This window comes from Delphinapterus leucas, chromosome 17, assembly GCF_059928025.1.
Source record: "Delphinapterus leucas isolate spDelLeu-1000000601 "Yukka" chromosome 17, BTC_Dleu_Yukka2, whole genome shotgun sequence".
NCBI lineage: Eukaryota > Metazoa > Chordata > Mammalia > Artiodactyla > Monodontidae > Delphinapterus > Delphinapterus leucas.
Genome location: NC_143145.1, coordinates 15,260,466 through 15,281,230, shown reverse-complemented (window position 1 = coordinate 15,281,230; position 20,765 = coordinate 15,260,466). Strand labels below are relative to the sequence as shown.

At 43.3% G+C, this 20,765-nt stretch overlaps 1 protein-coding gene across 7 annotated transcripts in view; it reads right to left on the bottom strand.

Moving 5' to 3' along the window:
* Window positions 1-666: 666 nt before the first annotated feature.
* Window positions 667-20,765, bottom strand: part of TMEM65 (transmembrane protein 65) — an 86,805-nt gene continuing 66,706 nt past the window's right edge. For all 7 annotated transcript variants that reach the window (XR_016388316.1, XR_016388313.1, XR_016388314.1 and 4 more), the window contains one exon: window positions 667-20,765. This exon is cut by the window's right edge. The gene's annotated coding sequence lies outside the window, so the exon portion shown is untranslated.

Below are 20,765 nucleotides of genomic sequence, written 5' to 3'. Positions count from 1 at the left end.
TTGGCATGCATTAGCTCATCCTGTTAGACTGAAGCTCGTGGAAAAGAACCGTGGTATAAACTCGGCTGGCAAATGCTGGATTCGGAGACTAGATTTTCCTGCAGCTCTCAGCACACATCACAATCACCCAGACGGCTTGTAAAGAGATTGTGAGGCCTCAGCTCCCCCCACCCCCCACAGTTTCTAATTTGGGAGGTCTGGGATAATGCCCAAGAGTTTGCATTTCTAACAAGTTCCCAGGTGAATCTGATGCTTCTGGCCCAGGGGCCACAGTTTGAGAACACCTGCCTTATGGCCACAGCATCAATTACATAAACCTCAGCCCTAAAGAATAGGGGAGGAGTACTCTGATGTACTCTGATGCTTTTGCAAAAATGTTCCTGTAAAATGGTTTCACCTTCAAGGAATTCATGGAAAAGGCTCTGACAAGTACAGGTTTCTGGTAACTGACTATACTGCTGAACTGAATGAATAAGCATTTTCAGAACTCTAATGGAAAACTCATGAACTCATAAAAGAGCTAACAAAAGATCAAGATGAAAAAAAATTAATTACACGGGACTGAGTGAACTGATGACGACGATTATAATTTTTGTGACTTTCTGTTTGAATAGTAATAAAAAAAAAATCCCACAAGGACTCAGAGGCAAAAAATATACGAGTCAATTTTCACTGCAAAGTAAAGGAGCTGCTACAGTGGAGGATTCCTGGACTGAATGTCAATATTATGACCTAGTTTGAGTGTGTTTCGTGTTTGGTAATTGCAATCATTGCTGCTTTTGTTGTGGTCATACGTTTACAATGCTTGGTGTCAGTTTATTTATCTCTTGTAAAAATAAAATACAGTGTGTGTGTGTGTGAAAAAAAAAAAAGAATAGGGGAGGAGTCCGTAAGAATAACTCTCAAAGAGGTTGTTGGGTTTCTCTACCCACCCACATATGTGTGATGCCATTATTTGCTGAGAAGATGCATTCTTCAGAGATGGCAGAAAGTTTCTGCTTGGCCCAGATCCAAGCATGCTCTCCATAACAACAGAGAATGGAGGACCAAGGCTTCACTGGCCTCCCAGATTTGATGACTTAGTTCCCTATGGGCCTCTCCTTGGGCCAGGTAAAAAAAAAGTCAAGGAAAAGGAGAATAAACCAGCCCTGCAATGCAGACACAGCACCCTTAACTCGACCTCTTCGGGAGACCTTGGCAACCGCCGAAGCTTGATTGCAATTTGTGGCCATTAACACAAGCTGGGTCTCAGGTGACCTCAGAAAGCCCTTTCTCTGATGTTTGTCTGGTTTCCTAGCAGCCTCAACATTGAAGGAGCAGAGGTGAAAACAAGTTTCTAAGAGATCACCCCCTGCTGTCTGCCCCCAGCAGGCACTGGAAGCGATATCCGCAGAATTAGAAGAGTTTTGGCTGCCAGCATGAATACGGTCTTTGAACTCAATCCACAGGTGAAACGGAAAACCACAGGCTGATTACTGCAGTTCTCCCTCACAACTGAAGCTTCACAAAAGCACAACTGCAAACGAGGCAGTGTAGCTGGGAGCTGCTGGCAGACAGACCAGCTCGTGGGCAATGAGCTGAAATAGAGGGAAGGGTGAGCTGTGACAAAGCGAGAGAGAGGCATGGACATACATACACTACCAAACGTAAAATAGATAGCTAGTGGGAAGCAGCCGCATAGCGCAGGGAGATCAGCTCGGTGCTTTGTGACCACCTAGAGGGGTGGGAGGGAGGGAGACGCAAGAGGGAAGAGATATGGGAACATATGTATATATATAACTGATTCACTTTGTTATACAGCAGAAACTAACACACCATTGTAAAGCAATTATACCCCAATAAAGATGTTAAAAAACAAAAACAACAGTGTTTGAAAGCTTAGGGCTTTGAGAAATATATGTCATGGCATTTTTTAGAAGACAATATTGTAAAGTAATTGTCACCTACCCAATAGCATGAAATGGACCAAAATGGTAAGAAATGCTATCCCAGTGAGATTTTAGTCTGTTAGAAGATGTTGGAAATTGTGACTTTGGAGAGAAAGTGAGAGTATGGGCTTTGGAGTCAGCCCTGTGTTCAAGTCCCAGCTCTGCCATTTATCAGCAGAGTGACTTTGGGCATATGGCCTAATTCCCACATCCAAACCATCAGCAAGCCCTCTCGGCTCCGCCACCAAAAGATGTCCTAAATCTGGCCGCTTCTCCCATCTCCATTGCTATCCACTACAGGCAAGCCCCCATTATCTCTAGTCTAGATTACTGCAATAACCTGCTAACCAGTTTCTCTGCTTCTATAGTTGTCACCCAACAGTTCATTCTCCACTCAACAGCCAGGGTGAGCTGATCTTTTTTTTAAATTGTGGTAAAACATGCATAGCAAAATTTTCCATCTTAGCCACTTTTAAATAGTGTTAAGTATATTCACATGGTTGAGCAATCAATCTCTAGAACATTTTCGTCTTGCAAAACTATAACTCTGTGCCCATTAAACAACTCTCCACTTCCTACCCACTCCCAGCCCCTAGCAACCACCATTCTACTTTCTGTTCCTATGAGTTTAATTGCACTAAGTACCTCATATAAATGGAATCATTACAGTATTTGTCTTCTTGTAACTGGCTTATTTCACAGAGCATAATTACTCAAGGTCCATCCATGTTGTAGCATGTGTCAATATATTCTTCCTTTTTAAGGCTGAATAATATTCCATTGTATGTATAGACCACATTTAGTTTATCTATTCATCTGTCAATGGACATTTGTGTTGCTTCGACCTCTCGACTATGAGATTAATGCTGCTATAACTGTGGGTGTATGAATATCTCTTTGAGATCCTGTTTTCAATTCTTTTGAATAAATACCCAGAAGTGGTAATGCTGGCTCATATGGTAATAATATTTTTAATGTTTTGAGGAACTGCTACACTGTTTTCCACAATGGCTGCACCATTTCACATTCCCAACAACAGTGCAAAATGATCGTTTAAAACCCTCAGCACTGCTGACATTTTGGGCTGAATAACAATTTGTTATGTGTGGGGAGTCGGGTTTCTGTCTTGTGTGATGTAGGATGTTAAGCAGCTTCCCTGGCCTCTACCCACTAGATGCCAGTAACACCCAACCCCATCCCCAATTGTGACAACCAAAATGTCTCCAGACATTGCCGAATGTTTCCTGGTTGAGAACCACTGAATTAGATCCTGGCTCTCCTCAGCTTAAACCTCTCTGAAGCCTTCCCATTGTACTTAGGATAAAATCCAAACTGTCCCCAGCAAAGCTCCCAAGACCTGCCCTACCCACTTCTTTGACCTTATCTCCTCCCATCTCCCAGGTGCTCACTGGGCCTTCTCTTTGGTCCCTTGGCACGACAGGATTATTCCTGACTCAGGGTCTTTGCATTTACTGTTCCCATTGCCTGGTGTCCCAGGTCTCTGCCATTCACATCTGCCTTCATGTGTCACCTCCTCAGGGACGTGTTCCTTGACCACCCAATTCAATAATCCAAAAGGCATGCTAAAAATAACAGGTATTCATGATCCCAGACAAATGAGGAACTTTTGGTAGCCCTAATTATCCATCTCCTAGACTAGGACATGAGCTCCGTGAGAGCAGGGACTTGGTCTGTTTCGTTCAGCATGTGTCCCCAGCACCTACAACAGTACCTGACACACAGTATATGTTCAGTAAACATTGCTGAATGAATGTCAAAACTTTCTGACCTCAGTAACTTCAACTATGAAAATGGGCATGATAACTATGACAGCCTAGAGACTATTATAAGGAATAAGTATCACAAATGTGCTATCAGATCCTCAGTAAAATGCTTATTTCCTTCTTGCTATTTCCATAGAAAAGTAAAGTTTTAGAACTAAAGGGATCTTAATCCTCGAAAGTGGAATCCCAGAACTGGAGGTGATGGTCTAATGCAGTGTTTCTCAATCCTGGATGAACAGGAGAATAACCCGGAGCATGTTTATAAAACACCAATGCCCAGGCCCCATTCAAACCAAGTGCAATGAATGGTCTAGAGGTAAGGCTCAGGCAGGTGAGATATCACCTCATGCCTGTTAGAATGGCTACTATCAAAAAGATGAGATAACAAATGCTGGCACGGATGTGGAGAAAACAGCACCCTTGTGCGCTGATTGTGGGAATGTTAGTTGGTACAATCTCTATGGAAAACAGTACGGAGGATCCTCAAAAAGTTGAAAAGAGAACTACCAGATGATCCAGCAATTCCACTTCTGGGAATATATTCAGAAGTAATGAAAGCACTAACTCAAAAAGATATCTGCACCCCCATAGCACTATTATTTACAATAGGTAAGACATGGAAACTTAAACGGATGCCCATAAATGGATGAATGGATAAAGATGTTATATATATATTATATATAATTATATAAATTATATTATATACATTATATAATATTATATAAAAATATAATATATTATATTTATATATTATATAAATTATATATAATTATTATATATGTTATATAATATATAAACATATGTTATATATAAATATATATTATATGTATTTATATTTATATATATAGTATATATATATATATATACACACACACACACAATGGAATATTAATCAGCCATTTACAAAAAACCAAGGAAATCATACCATTTGAGGCAACATGAATGGACCCTGAAGGCAGTATGCTGAGTGAAATAAGTCAGACAGAGACAGAAAAATGTCTCACTAATGATCTCACTAATATGTGGAATTTAAAAAACAAACGAACGCATAGAAAAAGAGATCAGACTTGTGGTTACCAGAGGCAGAAGGTGGAGGGAGGGAGAATTGGAGGAAGGTGATCAAGAGCTACAAACTTCCAGTTATAAGATAAGTAAGTACTAGGGATGCAGTGTACAACATGACGACTACAAAGGAAAGTTATTAAGAAGGTAAATCCTAAGAGTCCCCATCACACGGAGATATTTTTTCCATTTTTTTCTTTTCTTCTTTCTTTTCTTTTTATTGTATCTATATGAGAAGATGCATGTTAACTGAACCTTTTGTGATAATCGTTTCACAATAGATGTAAATTAAACCATCATGTTGTATGCCTTAAACTTATAAATGATATATGTCAATTATTTCTCAATAAAACTGGGGGGGAAAAAAAAGAAATAAAAATCTTAAAATATATATATTTATTTATTTTTATTTTGGCTGCCCTGGGTCTTAGATGCAGCACGCGGGATCTTTTTTAGTTGTGGCACACAGGCTCATAGTTGTGGCATGCATACGGGATCTAGTTCCCCAACCAAGGATCGAACCCGGGCCCCCTGCATTGGAAGCATGGAGTCTTATTCACTGGACCACCAGGGAAGCCCCCCAAAATAAAAATCTTTAATTAAAAAAGAATAACAGTGCTTCTCTGGTGGCACAGTGGTTAAGAACCCACCTGCCACTGCGGGGGACACAGGTTTGAGCCTTGGTCCAGAAAGATCCCACATGCCGCGGAGCAACTAAGCCCGTGCGCCACAACTACTGAGCCTGTACCCTACAGCTCATGAGCCACAACTACTGAGCCCACGTGCCACAACTATTGAAGCCTGCGTGCCTAGAGCCCATGCTCCACAGCAAGAGAAGCCACCACAATGAGAGGCCTGCACACCGCAATGAAGAGTAGCCCTCACTCACCGCAACTAGAGAAAAACCCATGCGCAGCAACGAAGACCCAACGCAGCCAAAAATTAATAAAATAAAATAAATAAATTTATTTAAAAACATAAGAAGAAGAAAAAGGACACCTGCCCATGGTTACACACCCTACATGGCAGAAACTGCACTGGACCCCAGGTCTCCTGGCTCCTAGTTGGTCCCCTGTCCACTCTATCAAATGGCTTCTTGCCAGCAGGTGTAGCTTTCTAGGCTTGGAAAGATCCTGAGGACGTTCTATGAGAGGACCTGGTCTTGCTTATGAGCCCCAGTCCTCTGCAGGATCAATGAGCCAAGTTCAAAGCCAGGTTAAGTTCCTTATTGGATCACTGTGATCATCATGCCCACCTCCAGGCAGTCAGCATGGGTGCTGTGATGTGCAGTCTCCACTTGTCCCTCCAGATTCACTCTCCACCCTCAAAACCTCCTCAATGCCCAAGGAGGCTAAACTTTAAAGGTTGAGTCAGCCAGGTTCCTCTGGCTCCTAATTCAGTCCAGCTAGTGGATGGAACCAGCGGGGGATCAGATGACAAGAGGAGAGTCTGAAAATGAAGCTAACCTCACTGGACTGGGTGAAGATGACCTGAACAGATGAATCCAACACCGCTAGTGGACTATTTCACATAGTACATAATAAATATCCTTCCTTTCTGCCATACAACAAGCTATGGGCAAAAATCTGTCCAGTGTTTGGGGGAGGAAAGGAAGATTAGCCTATGTTTATAGCAAAGGATTGACACAAAAGAATCATTTAGTTAAGCAGAACAAAAAAATCCCACGAAAATAAAAAACAGCCCTGTTCTCGATTCCCTGTTTGTTTTTCTTGTTCATTAAACATTTCTTCTCACCCACTCACAAAATGGGCAGAAGACCTAAATAGACATTTCTCCAAAGAAGACATACCGATGGCCAAGAAGCACATGAACAGCTGCTCAACATCACTAATTATTAGAGAAATGCAAATCAAAACTACAATGAGGTATCACCTCACACCAGTCAGAACGGGCATCATCAGAAAATCTACAAACAGCAAATGCTGGAGAGGGTGTGGAGAAAAGGGAACCCTCTTGCATTGTTGGTGGGAATGTAAATTGATACAGCCACTATGGAGAACAGTATGGAGGTTCCTTAAAAAACTTAAAATAGAATTACCGTGACCCAGCAATCCCACTACTGGGCACATACCCAGAAAAAACCATGATTCAAAAAGACACATGCACCCCAATGTTCATTGCAGCACTATTCACAATAGCCAGGCCATGGAAGTAACCTAAATGCCCATCGACAGATGAATGGATAAAGATGTGGTACATATATACAATGGAATATTACTCCGCCATAAAAAGGAACGAAATTGGGTCATTTGTAGAGACATGGATGGACACAGAGACTGTCATACAGAGTGAAGTAAGAAAGAGAAAAACAAATACCGTATATTAATGCTTATATGTGGAATTTAGAAAAATGGTACAGATGAGCCGGTTTGCAAGGCAGAAATAGAGACACAGATGTAGAGAACAAATGTATGGACACCAAGAGGGGTAAAGCGGGGGTGGGGGAGTGGGGGGTGGGGTGGGCTGAACTGGGAGATTGGGGTTGACATGTATACACTGATGTGTATAAAATAGATAGCTAATAAGAAACTGCTGTATAAAAAATTAATTAATTAAATTAATTTTTTTAAAAAACAACAACAAACTTTTCTTCTCTGGCACAGGGCCACCTTCAGTTTTCTTTTCCTAATCTGTTACTTTGTAAACAACATTCAGAGCTTTTTACAATCTCTTGTGGGGCTTTCAAAAGGGTTCTTGTACTTAGAGAATGCTTTTCTCACCATCCAGAAAGTGATTGCCTGGGAGGTAATGAACTGGTGGTGGGCTCCATGGAAAAGTGATGTGCTCCCAGCTTCCCAAGCTTGACCAATAGCCTGGGTTAGCGTTAGAAAGTGCAGTGGACTCTTCTTGGAAGTGCTTGGAACTATCTTAAACAACCCAGTTGGGAGTTTCTAATCTCCAGAAACTAGTTTCTAACTTGGAGAGCTACATGCTCCCAGTTTGACCTGGGTAGAAGAATTTAACGAGGCCATAGCAATAAGCAGAGTGGTAAGTAAACAGGTTGGGCTGCCCTGGGGTCAACTCACCACTGCTGTGTGTTTTTGGACACATCACAGAATCCCTTCATGCCTACTTACTCACATGTGAAACTGGAATAGTGCCCATGTTTCCTGCAAGGACCAGTGATGGATAGCAAACACTGACCTGGGTTTCTGGCCTTGAAGGAACAGTGAGGAAGGGAGTGGGTTTGTGAGAATTGTCGGTAGTAAATGTCAAGTTCTTGGCACATAGTTGTCGATCAATAAATAGTAGTTATTATTATTTCATAGAATTTTGTGAGTGTTCAATGTCATAATGTGTCCAAATAAAAGTCAATGCTGGGCACATAATAGAGGCTCAATAAATGGTACAATATATTCAAAAGCAGGTCTAAGAATATCTGTAAAGTGTGAAAATTAATAATGGAAAACCTCACTAAAATAGAGTCGGGAGGCCAGAAGTGGGGAGCTCTCATGCACATACCACTCCAGGTCAATACAGATCCCAACAGAAAGAGACCTACTTTGCATCTCCAGCACGAATCAACACTGCTTTACTAGTGCCAGCAGGAGGAATAAAGATTTTCTCCTTGCCTGGCAACAGCTCAGCCAATGAGAGACTGTCAAACTCAACCAATAAAAAGCCACTATACTTTGAACTCCCAGTTTCCTCCAATGGACTTTTTTGTTCGTACTAGCTCCTCCCAACTTCCCTTTCTGCTCTGTAAGAGTTTCCTCTCCTTTGCTTTACTGGACTTGCATGTGGTTCTCCATAGTTGCGCGTCTGAATTGTAATTCTTTGCTGCTCCTGAATAAACCTATGTCGCTGGTTAAATAGCTGGCCTTTTTATTGTTTTAGGTTAACGGAAGAAAGCTCAAAAGCAACCCACTCCACCCTGAGCTTGACTTGGATTATTCTATTGCCTCTGTTGTCCTTGGACAGTATCCTCTGAGGTCACCTTCTCATCAAAAACAACACCTGGGCCCCTGACAGACACAGCTTAAGAGTGATGACAGTAAGACTTTTCAGGAAAGTTAAATTTTTTATTAGCTAAAGAAAATGTGAAACTTCGGACACTTTTCAAACCTCATTTTAAATTCCAAATTATTTGAAAGTTGGAGTGCAATATTGGAAGCAAAGTTGTGTAGCCTTGATTTGTAGATCATTATAGTCTTTGTTTTCTGTGTTTTTTTTTTTCTTGCAGGAGACATTGCTTTCTGGAGCACTGGGCTAGGAGGCAAGCAGCTGGGGGCTTAGTCCTGGCCCTACCATTAGCTAATTGTGTGACCTGGGGGCCCTGGTTTCTTACCTATCAAACAGGGAGGGTTGGGCTAGATTGCAAGTGTGTGACTTTCCATTTTCCCAAAACTTTGGTTGAAGGGACTGGTTGTATTATTACTGTCAATAAAGTCCCTCAGTACGTGAGGTGGAGTGGGGATTAAGTTCCCTCACAGAGCCAAGGAAGGGACCCCACAGTCTGCTAAAGGTCTTCCCCACTAAGAATCATGGAAAACGGGAAGGGGGACCGGCAGTGTGTGGGGTTGTGGTGGCAGGAACTGGGTCTGAGGGAGGGACCAACTGGGGCAGATGCTGAAGAGAGAGATCAAATAAGATGAGTACAGACTGGCAAGAGATTTAATGATGTGGAGTCATGGGTGACCTTAGCAAGAACCCTTTCGGTGAAGGGGTGGAGATAAAAGCCTGATTGAAAGGGGTTCAAACAAGACTGGAATGAGGGGAATTAGACATAGTTAGATACACTTTGGAGTTTTGCTGTAGGTCTAAAAAATCATTGTTAGGAATAAAAACGATGAGATACGTAAACGCTTAGAACAGTTCCTATCACATTGTTAGTACTGAAACATGCTAGCCAAGATTATGATTCTCTATTTTCCATCTAATCCTCACCACATTTCTGAGAGGTCTAGAGGTCAAACTTTATCCAGGTTTGACATGAGAAAACTGAGGCAGACAAATAGGGTGACTCACCCAAGGTCTTTCTTCTAGTTCATTCATTTATCCATTCATCCCACACATGCCTGTTGAGGGCATGCTGTGAACTGGAATAAATAGATCACCAAAGAGTGGAGCTAGGAGCCATGTCTCCTGATCAACAGATTCATACTCTTCCCAGTATATTAGAGGACAGTTCTTAAAATGTTTAAACTGCTATTTTGCTACTAAATGTGTGAGTGACAAGTCATCAAGGCAACTCAACTCCCTGACTCCTCAAAGAGATGTCAGTCTAGTGACTGGATACATTTATTTGATCTTCTTCACTTCTTTAAATACATAAATAGCATTTTCTACTATAGGCCAAAAAATACCCTTCATACTATATTCCCAAGTTACTATGAACTGGGAATCAAACTGTCATAAGGACTGATGTCTTTTCCCATGGACAGCCACCATCAGCATCTCCATACTATGCTTTTTGGGCTCTAGAAACCTATCAAAAGTTGGCTTCTTGGCAGGGACTCCAGAGAAAGGGGTCAATTAGTGATCATCTTGAGTTTGTTTAGACACAAGAAAAGCCATTCTTTGGAAATGGGCATGAATAGTTCCTCAGGCATCCATCACTGTCAAATAGGCAGGATTTAATCAACTGCTTAGCATTGAAAAGGTTGAATATCCAAGTGTAATCCATCTCTCTGAACTTTATTACCAATGTTCCTTTCTCAACCTCTTGAGAAGCCCAATTTCCCTAACCAAGGAAATTGAATGTAGGCTCAGAGAAGAAGTACCAATTAATCCTCCCATCCACCACCACTATCACCATGATGCTATCTGTAGGCAGAGATACACTTAAACTGTTTCAAAGGCAATTCTTGCTTACTGAGCCTAGGGAGCTTTGTAACTTCCATAGGCCCCATCTCCACCAGGGTCCCTTCTCTGTCATGGAAGGGAATAGGCAGAAACAAGGATGGCCTGCCTGGCTACTGGCAAAGGTGAGAGTCCAGCCCCCAGGCCCTGCTTTCCAGAACTTTCTGCATGAGACCATAGCACAGTGGTGATATATGTGGTTTATGGAGTGAGCCAGGCTAGAGTCCAAATCCCAGAGCTGACATCTACTTTTGGTTTAACTTTGGGTCCTGGCTGTCAATTAAAACCCACCTGAAAGGGTTGTACAGGTAAATAGTTTTAATAGCCATTCATTATCATCTCTCACAGATGAGAAGGACCATACAGAAGAAGGATTAATACAACAAACTCAGGTTTAACATACATCACTGGTTGAACATGTGTTACCTCAACTTAACTGTCCACACCAGTAGGGATGGTGTGTAGTTATGTTCAGATATTGCCATGTGTGTCCTCTGTGATGGGTACTGTCTGAGAAGTGCAGCCCTCTGGGGCCAGTGGCCCTTCACATTCCATATGGAGTTTCTTATTCAGTGAAACAGCCTGTTCCCTTTCCCATTCATTCCCCTTGATTTGATGGTCTCGAGGTGGAGGTATTCTTCTGCTTTGCTGTGGTATTTACAAATTCCTCAGAGCCCTGTCCCATCACATTCCTCCAGACAGGTTGGACTTAGATCCAAGGGCCCAGACTGGAGGACTGGGTGTTGTATTTCTTGGTGAGCCTCTGATGCATCTCTGGTTAGATTTCTGTCTGGCAGCCATTCACGCCTCCCTGAGAGTGCAATCTCTTTTTCCCCTACAATGCTCACGGGGCTGAATTGTGTCCCCCTGCCCCCAAATTCATATGTTGAAACCCTAACCCTCAGGACCTCAAAATGTGACTGTATTTGGAAACAGGGCCTTTAATGAGGCAATGAAATTAAAATGAGGCCAAAAGATTGAGCCTTAATTTTTTTTTAATTAAAAAATTTTTTTAAATTTTTGGCTGCATTGGGTCTTCGTTCCTGTGCGCAGGCTTTCTCTAGTTGCAGTGAGCAGGGCTACTTGGTGCGCGGGCTTCTCATTGTGGTGGCTTCTCTTGTTGTGGAGCATGAGCTCTAGACGCATGGGCTTCAGTAGTTGTGGCTCATGGGCTTAGTTGCTCTGTGGCATGTGGGATTTTCCCAGACCAGGGATCAATCCCCTGTCCCTTGCATTGGCAGGTGGATTCTTAACCACCTTGCCACCAGGGAAGTCCCTGAGCCTTAATTTAATCTGACTGGTGTCCATATAAGAAGAGGAAATTTGGACACAGAAAGACTCCAGGGATGTGCACAAACAGGAAAAGGCCATGGGAAGATAAAAGGAGAAAACAGACATCTACAAGCCAAGGAGAGAGACTTCAGAAGACATCAACCCTATAGATACCTTGTTCTCAGATTCCTGCCTCTAGAACTGTGAGAAAATTCATTTCCCTTGTTTAAGCCAGTCTGTGGCCACTTTGTTATGGCAGCTGGAGGTGACTAATACAGTCTCTTTGCATTCCCCAATATTCAGTCACTTCTATGACATCAACTCACGAGTTAAGATAAGCCACGCTGACTCATTTCTACGGTGGCTTTGGGGAATTCTGTTTCCAGAGCCAATTATATTTAAGGTGTCACTGGACAGTGGCAGAGAGGGAAGAGCCACAGCACTTGAAAGGATACTTTTCTTTTGGGTCTATCAGTCTTCCTGAAGAGACACCATGGCTCCCAAAGTTGAGGCTGGAGCAGACAGTTACTTCTGTCTACAATGCAGCTTCTTACTGTGTCTGGGATCCTTGTTCATTTCTAGTCACTCCACTGGAATGCTCCTCGCATGAATATGCACCAAACCACTCACAAAAGGAATTTCACAGTTTTTAGTCCCAGTTCCTACACTTTGCGAAATGTTTCACATCCGAGGTTCTGTGGGGAGCTCCACAATGCAGCTGTAACCCTCAAATCCCAACTACCTTATAAGCTCCCTAGATGGGCCAGAGCCCCGATATACCACATATCGCACTAAAAAAGCTGGGGAGCGGGGGGGGGGGGGACAATTGCAGAGACTACAGTGCTGAGAACACACTCTAGCATGACCTGCACAGCTGGACAAAGTGACCCTGGCAGAAACCGTGTCGCCTATGAGTCATCTCCCTCCCAGCCTTGTGCTGTTACTAAAATGCCCTTTATAAACATTATCAATTTGCTGACATTTCTAAGTGAAGTATTTTCCTGCAAAAAGAAAAATAATAAAAGTCACCAAGGAAAGGAAAAGGCTCTGGTGAATATTAGATAAATACTGCTCCTTGGATCTCACTGTATCCACTCTGGACATTGGGATTACCCAGTAGAGACAAAATGACCCGATTTATATACTCATCTCTGGGAAGGGAGGAGATCTGGTGCTATGTGAGGTTCTGAAGCACCTCCTCCAGTTCACCTGTTTGAGCATCCCCTTGTAGTCACCTTAACCCTTTCAGTTTTTACACTTAATGATTTTGTTCTCCTTGGGTGGCTATCTTAATTAGTAACCACTAAGTGCATCCATGATCGTTCACTGATTTAGAACAATGAGTGTCTTGTTCTTAGAGTTTGTGCAAATGAGCCAGTGTGAGAATGTGCTGCAGAAGGTTGTAACCGGTTCTGGTCTCAGAGGGAAGCATCCACCTTGGGGCATACAGGGCATGCACCTTTTCTTAGAGACTGAGACACGAGTCAGAATGCCTGTTTCTTAGTTTAAGATGAGAAGTACAACTGTCAATCAAGCCCAGCTGCCCCTTCAGCACCTCTCCACTGCCTTTCCCTATATATCAAATACCTGGACATCAAAATTACAATCAGAAGCTTGCTTGATGAGTGGCGATGCTGAGTTGGGGTGTGTGTAGATTGATACATGATAGGATAACATCTACCCAAAAATAGGAATGCTGATGTCCATGGGGCAGCAGACACACTGCTGGCCAGCATCTGAAAGGCTCAGCCCACCCCTGGCTCCTTAACGGTTTTCCTTGTTCTGTCTTCACCCTCATTCTCACCTTTGCCCCGCCCCCTAGTCTTTCACCAAACCATAAACTACAAGGTAATAGTTTCTGTTGAGTGGATTCCAAAGACCCCTGCTTAGACTCCTTAGGATCGGGTCACCTTGATTGCAGTTTCCCAGAGTCCTCGGTTTCTCATCAACAGACACTTGCTTGGTTTGCTCCCAATCTCCACTGAGTGGGTTTTCCTGATTTGACTCCTAAACAGAAACTTTTCATCTGAGTTCCTAGGGAAACATCAAGCTCACTGCCCTCTTCCAGCCTCTCTTTCCTGCTTTTAAAGGGCTACTGAGAGACAGAACAAGATAATGCATGCGACATTCTGATTCTGGTGTTCAGCACCACGGAGCACTCAGTAAGCATTGGTTGCTTTTCCCACGAGTGGTGAAGCGTGCTTTGTAGCTCTGCATATCCAATCATACTCTCATAGGGCAAGGGGGCAGATGTGCATGCCCCAGAGAACTTCCATTGAGTGATGGTAGGGATCCATACCCTAGCCCAATCCCAAACCTTAAATAGGATTCAAAGTGTGTGAACACCTTGTGGGAGACTGTGGGAGTGACGGGCCTGCCATGGATGTGGGTCCTCAGAGGAGGGCAGCGCTGGCACCTCGCTGGCCTGACCAATACCCAACCTGATGGAGCATTGATTGACTCTCCCAGCTGATGGTGAAGTTCTGACCTGATTGATCTCTAAGAAAACCTTTAACACAGAGCTGCAGAGACGGTCAAGGACCCAACAGAGATTCAGCTTTGATGTGAAGCATGTTCCAAGATGGTGAACATGGCTGGATACCTTAGCCTCCTGACCTCAGGAGCAACGGTGTGGCCTCATGTTCACTGCTTTGAGACGGAGGAGATAGAACAGTTGGCTTTTTTTTTTTTGGTGAGAAAGGAGAACTACCAGGAACTCCTCTCAGGGGACATTTTACCCCTATGGGCCCAATGAAGAGGATGCTGGCCCCATCCTGCATCCTCAGAACTTCACTCCCTCTGGACAGGTGGGGCGGCTGGAGAGACTGGTTGACGTCCATGATTCTGGATATTCCATCTGTAGCCTATAAGCTTGAAAAGTGGTCTTCATAGAGAAAGGGATGCCCCTCTCTTTTAGGAGTGAAGACAGAGAGATGGGGTCCAAGGGCTTTACCAATGACTAGCTCAGCAAAAACTGTTCTTTGTGGAGCGTCTATGACATGCTGGGCATTAGATGTGGTGCTGTGAGTGTGATCTCATCTATCTCTAGATCAACACCAGGAGGCAGGTGCTATTGTCCCCATTTTCCAGAGGGAAGACTGAGGCTCGGTGGGGTTAAGTAGTTGATTCACTCGAGCTCAGCAGCTGGTAAGTGGCTAGACCAGGATTGGACCACTTTCCACTTGTCAGCACCTCCAGAAAAAGTCTGTGACAGCACGAATTGGGTAAGATTTCCTAAAGTTTGTGACCTCCCTGGGCTTGGTATTTTGGTCTCTCTGCTATCTGTGGAGAATAAAAAACTTTCATACAAGAGAAGCATGTCTGCTTGTCCTTAGAGGCAACAAGAAGAGAAATCTCCAGTGATCGGTGGGGCCAGAGTGAGGAAAGGTAATATCTAAGGGGTGAGATTCTAGAGCCTCTGGAAAGACAGAAAGGGAGAACCTGGGAGTGAGGTCAAGAGAAGCTGTACGCCAGGGGCTCAATGGTAAGACTCAGATCGGCTCCCAAAGACATAAGGAAATCTTTATGTAAAGAAAAGAGGGTCAAAGGTACACTGATAAGAGAGGGCACTGGCCATTTCATGGACTTTAGCATGACACGTATGCAAAGAGTCACTGTCCTTTTTCAAAAAAGTGGTCTTCTTTGGATTTTGACAATATCATTTTTTAAAGTCCCTCTGGTTGCTTTTATTCTAGAAATGCCAGGTCGAAGCCTGGGTCAAGGGAAACCACACTCAGGTTACCTTTGGTCCTCTGGGTGCTCACCTCTCCTCCTTGCCCAGTCTTACTTTAGTTCATATGATCCCAGAGGGTTTGGGGAGGGAGGTTTGGCTGCTAATAATATATCTATCTATCTATCCCTTGGGATAGGTAGCAGTAACCACTCCAACACCAGGTTAATCTTTGGTGCTACTGGCGTGTGGAGGCCCCAATGCTATCAATGGATCAGCTTTCATGGAATGTGTTCACACCAGGGAAGTGCCCATCGCCATGCTGTCCCCCCAGCTGGGCCCGTTAGTCAGGGACAGCCAGCATCTGGGCTCCAGGAAGGCACAGCTTTCAAGACCCAGGGCCTTTCCTGTGAGCTCTGGGAGCCTTTCCTGCCTGTCACCATCCACAACGACCTCACCTTTCTCCCATCACCAAACTCTCTCTCGGTCATTACCGAACACATAAACATGCAATTGTTTCTGATTGCCTCAAAGGTATGCGCTGACTCCTATGGTAAATGCCTTGAGCTTCAGGAGGTGCAGGGGTGCAGGAAGGCTGCCTTAAGGATGATTATACCCCACAGGCCCAGCCCCGTATCCAACTCACATTCACCACATCTTACCCAACCCTGGAATATCTCTAGATCCTCAACACTGCCTTCTGAACAGTGTCAGCTGTAGTGTGGCCTGCTCGCAGAATTCTTTCTCACAACATCTCTTTTCACATAGAGTATATAGACTCAGAAAACTAGAGAAAAGTACAGAGACAAAGGAAAAGTAAGCCAGAAACGAATCCTGGATTAAAACTGTTTCCTTGGGAACACTCCTCTCTTGCACATAATAATCTCACTTTGATGAACACAGCTCCATTAGGGGCACAGGTATATTTGAAAGCAGTATGGTAACTGGAGACACCAAGTTTGAAACAGCCACTAAGCTGTCAAGGCTCTTTAAAATATGATGCCAACTTTCATTTCTGTCTGAGCCTCTGTTCTCCCACCTCATTCTGTACTCTGGGCCGAGACTGAACTCCACAGGACAGGTAACTTGTGGGATGGGAAGAGAATGGGCTTTGGGGTCTAACGGGAATGGGTCTGAATCCCACCTCTGTGTTCTAGGAGCTATGACTTTCCTTGCAGGGATTCTGCCATGATTAAAGAGGTGATATGTGTATGTATGCCAGTGCACATAGTAGGTGCTCAATACATGGAAATGGTTTGTTTTGATTCAAGTCATTGTGAACCCAGAACACGTCTGGCTGTCACAGCTGCTTGTGCCCTAAGTGAACAGCCATCTCTGCTGGTTGACATCCTATCCATCCATTCAGTCCTGGGTTAACGGATACCTCTTCAGGGAAACAGTCCCTGATTTCCAAGTCAAATGAGACATCACACATGGAAATATGACCATGTCATTCCCCAACTCCAAACCAGTGACTCTCCATTGCCCAGAGAATGAAATCTAATCTCCTTAGTGAGAACAACAAGGCCCTTCATGATTTAACCTTTGTCCCCAGTCCTTCCTCAAACTCTATTCATTTATATTCCAACCATATGCACCCACTGTAGCTTCCTGAATACAGCAAGCTTCCTCAAACTTCCCTGCTGCTGGAGGCTGTACCATCAAAATCAGGAGGCTGAATCAACTCGCACTGGGATTTCTGAGACAATAGGCATGCAACACACAGGACCCAGTTGGAGCACACCCACAATCCTTGAGGGTCTTGGCATCTGCATCTTGCAAATAGAACATTCCTTGAGTTCATCTGAAGCCTCGCTCAGGATGACCATGGAAAATGCGCTTGTGGTTCCCACTCCTCAGACCAACCTGTCCTGTCTGCATGCTCATCAACAGCCTGGGGTCAGGGGAGAAGGCAACCCTCCCAGGGGCAGATGGGAAAACCAGAGCACTGCCATTGCTCTGTGCAAGGTATCAGGTAAGAGTGTGTGGCCCCCAGGCAGAACCAGACCTGGCCCAAACCTGACTTGTCACTTATCAGCTATGGGACCTTGGCCACGTCTCTGAACCCCCATTTCTTCTTCTGGGGGAGGGGAGTAGTAATAATGCCCCAAAATGTTACGGGGAAGAGTGCCTGGCATATAGCAGGTGTGAATAAATGTTTATTTTACTATTTTTAGAATTCCTGGAAGTAGCAGGCAATGGCTCCTCTGAAATAACACTGGACCATAACAAGCGTTTGGGCTGGGTTTTTTTGTTTGTTCTGTTGCTGTTGTTTTTGGTTTTGTGGGGTTTTCTTTTTTTTGGCCGCACCGTGCAATACACGGGCTTTTAGTTCCCCAACCAGGGATAGAACCCCAAACCCCTGCACTGGAAGCGTAGAGTCTTAACCAACGGACCGCCAGGGAAGTTCGTGGGCTGGGTTTTATGTACTGCCTGAAGAGATTGAACCAACTACCTCGGATACATCTGTAGTTCAGCTTTAAAAGGTCAAGATTTTGTCCTCCTCTCTCATCCTTCCCCTCCAGAATACAGTCTGATAAGACACTTCCCTAGAGGGAAGCCTCTCTGTGCTCCAGGGAACATGTTCAAGAATTCAGCCTCTGCAAGTTTGACTCTTTAGATTTATATGATGTGTGGGTTATGGTATGGAAAGATCCAGAAACCTGGAGGCAGGGGACCTGGGTTCTGGTCCTGACCTGCCTGGTTACCAGCTGAGCTGTGTGACCGTGGCTAAGTCACTTAGCCTCTCTGGGCCTCAGATCCCTCATCTATAATACAGGGGTGTCTACCTCACAAATAAGATAATGAGAGGGAAAGTGTTCTATAAACTACAAAGAATAGTTAAGGTGTAAGGTTCTTGGATTTACCTCTTTTTCCCCTTGGCCTGTTTAACTATAGGTTAAAAACCTCTTATCTACAATTCCAAAATGCAAAAACATCTGAAAAACAATATTTTTTTTGTAATTCATTTGGCTGCAATACGTTTTGTTTGTTTGGTTTGGTTTTTTCTGGTCACCCCTTGTGGCATGTGGGATCTTGTGCAGCACGTGGGATCTTAGTTCCCTGACTGGGGATCGAATCCCTGCTCCCTGCATTGGGAGCACAGAGTCTTAACCACTGGACCACCAGGGAAGTCCCCTTGGCTGCAATACTTGAAATGAATTGATGTGAGTCTATTTGTAGACTTTGTCTCACTTACAGTGAATATTCATATGTTTTACTGCAGAAATAATAATGTGTTTGATTTCAGAGTACTGTTCCAGTTACCTCTGGGGGTGTCAAGTAACATAAGAGATACTCTGAATTCTGGAACACATCTGGCTCCAAGAGTTTGGCTTAAGGAATTATGGAATTATATTCTAGGAGTAGATCTTAAATTGTAGACATTTGTATGCCATTTTCATGCTTTTTGTCATATCCTTATTGTTTGCTTTATATATTTTAAATGACTCAATTTTAACTTATTTTTTTCAAATGAATCCTTAAAAATATATACAGTAAATTAAATATCTAATTATACATTTAAAGTGTTTGTCTATCCTGCAAATCATCCTGCATATCATAGTGAATGAATACACCCCGCACTTTAGGCAACAGAGATCTTGAAACAGCACAACCTGTCAGCTCTTAAATCGCCAGAAGACAAGGGATAAGGGTGACATCTGTACAGTTCAAACTCATCTTTGAAGTTCTCAATTATCATAAATATTCAGCAGTTCTATTCCACCAAGTGCTGGCTGGATCCCTGCTGTGAGCAGTAATTTTGATCACATCAGCTGTGAAGTTATGTTGAAAAACCACAAAACGACCAGCAAAGATGGCAGATGACACTTAACTTCCTAACAGCTTACACGTGGTAAGTTCTTTGTTTAGTTGATTACATTTTTTAATTAAAAATTTTTTAAATTTGTTCTATTAAGGTAATATTGATTTATAGCATTATATAAGTTTCATGTGTACATATTTCTATTTCTGTATACCCTACAGTGTGCTCACCACCAAAAATTTAGTTTCCATCTGTCACCAAACAGTTGATCCCCTTTACCCATTTTGCTCCCCCATCCCTCCCCCTCTTAGAACTAAGTGTCCATCAACAGATAAGTGGATAAAGAAGATGTGGTGTATATATACAAGATTACTCGGCCATAACAAAAGATGAAATTTTGCCATTTGTGACAACATGGATGAACCTTGAGGGTATCATGCTAAGTGAAATAAGTCAGAGGAAGAAAGACAAATACTGTATGATTTCACTCACATGTGGAATTTAAAAAACTAATAATCCAACAATAAATAAGTGAACAAGCCAAACCAAACCAAACCAAACCAAAACAAACACATACAGAGAAAAGAGTCGTGGTAAATTCTTTGACATTCTTGTCTGATTCTCACCTCCACCAACAGCTTAGGTAATATTAGTGTAATTTAAAACAAAAAACCCAGATCCACACAGGTTGAGAGCTTTGCCTAAGTCTCACCAGTCACGGGCAGAGCTGAGAGTAAACGCAGGAGCCCCTGCTGATCTGGGGTCTCCTCTGCCACGTTGTAGGGTCTTGGTCACATCAAGCCACAGTCTTAGCTGCTCATGGCACTGCCTGTGCTGCTTTCTGCTTCTGGTTTATATATTAATATTCACAAAAGCTGCTGGGTTTTCATAAAACCAGCCTGCTCTCAGTCTAAAACACACCTGCCATGGTTTAGCTATTACCCTGTGCCAGTTATCTGTGAGAAGGCTCTGCAGTGGTTGAACGGGTTTAACAAGGCCTTCGGAGGTTTTGAGAATCTTCAGAATGGACCGAGAAGATCATGTGATGGTTTCAGCATTTCTACAAAGTCAGGGGAATAGCAGTTCGTGGAAACAGGGAAGGGCCCAGATCATCCATTCCAAGTCCATATATAACAGTGTAATTTAGACTTTGGTAAGTATTTTTGTAAAACCACGATTTCCGGAGGAATCAAGACTTTCCCAAATTATCTAAGCAAGTAAAGGAAAATCAGTTTCTTTTCCTCTCTCTCTCTTTTTTTCTTAACCAGAATTAATCACTAATGGTCCTAGTTTTCCTATTTTTTTTTCCCCTTCATACGTAAGGTCATGAAAAGGAAATTATGCTAGGGGTCAGGAGGCCTGGGTCCTAAATTCTACCCTGATATTAAATGGCCATGTGCCCCGGCATCAGTCTCCCATCTGTAACCTACGAAGGCACGCTCTAAGTAGCTGGCCTGCAG